This window comes from Cetorhinus maximus, chromosome 31 (assembly GCF_964194155.1).
Source record: "Cetorhinus maximus chromosome 31, sCetMax3.hap1.1, whole genome shotgun sequence".
Classification (NCBI taxonomy): domain Eukaryota; kingdom Metazoa; phylum Chordata; class Chondrichthyes; order Lamniformes; family Cetorhinidae; genus Cetorhinus; species Cetorhinus maximus.
This window is the reverse complement of record NC_135909.1, coordinates 10,558,043-10,559,257: the sequence shown is the minus strand read 5'-3', so window position 1 is coordinate 10,559,257 and position 1,215 is coordinate 10,558,043. Positions and strand designations below refer to the sequence as shown.

Sequence of the window (1,215 nt, the reverse complement as noted above, 5' to 3'; positions counted from 1 at the left end):
ATGGGATAACTCCCCCGCCCCTCTCCGAAATGCTGCTTGGTATACTGCAGCTGAGAAGGCAGAGGGAACCTCAGTTTACCATATCATCTAAAAGATGGCACCACTAACAGTGAAGCATTCACTGATTACTGCACTAAAGCGTCAGCCTGGATTTGTGCTCGGGACTCTGGAGTGAGTATAGAACTCACAAACTCCTGACTGTAAAGAGCAAGAGAACAACTGACTGAATCATCATTCACAGCAAAGGAAAGACGACAGAAGACATTTCACTCCAAGGAGAGGCAGAAGTAGATTGTTAATTGAAGAAATGTCACAGACAATGAGAGATAAACACCCACAGTTGAAAGAGACCGACTTTTTCTCACGGCAGGGAGAGAGATTGTAGCAGGAATTTCGATTCCCAATGCTTCTTGTTAACACCCCAGTACAAGCTAAATGGTTTGCACACAGCCCGCTAGACTAAAAAACGAAGCTAGAATGTTATTTAATCATCGTAAAATTTTCAACCAGTTCGACCCTGAAACATTGATATTCATGGTATTACAGGAAACGTCATAACTTGGGTCTGATGGTAATTTCAGATTTCCTTTCTGCATAATGCAGTCCCACACAAAAACAGGATTTAAACTCACGCGTGGGAAGCACAATGGATGAGCAGCCTTAAATTCAGATAATCATGGAGTGATTAGCGACATTATCCCAACGCCACCACCTCTGGAAACCTGGTCTCGGAACGATTACATCAGTGATTTCAGACATGCCTTCTGAAAAAAGCACCGCGTTCACGAAGAACCAGTTAATAAACTGACGACGAAGGTGGGATTTGAACCCACGCGTGCAAAGGACAATGGATTAGCAGTCCGTCGCCTTAACCTCTCGGCCACCTCGCCACGTGCGGTCGCCTTATTAAACCTTCTCCTGTACTGTTTTACATCCATGAACTGTTGAACTAAATGATCCTGCCTGTTTCAGGTCCTGAATAACCATCCAGGTCTCTCATGTAGTTTGTCAATAAAATACATTTCCATCACATCAGGTAGGAACTGTTGTAAATCGACTGATGTGAATCACTTCAACACTTCAACACGATATCCAACATGTTTCTAGACAGTGTGAAAACCCACCGCGGAAAGACCGAAACATACATTCATCGGGAAGAATAAAGAAACTCCTTCCGACTAACTGCAAGTACCGGAACACAACTGAAATATGGTT

At 43.5% G+C, this 1,215-nt stretch overlaps 1 non-coding gene across 1 annotated transcript; it reads right to left on the bottom strand.

Annotated features, from left to right (window-relative positions):
* Positions 1-808: 808 nt before the first annotated feature.
* Positions 809-890, bottom strand: trnas-gcu (transfer RNA serine (anticodon GCU)). Its single transcript has one exon. It is a non-coding gene; the product is annotated as a tRNA-Ser (tRNA).
* Between the last annotated feature and the right edge of the window lie 325 nt (positions 891-1,215).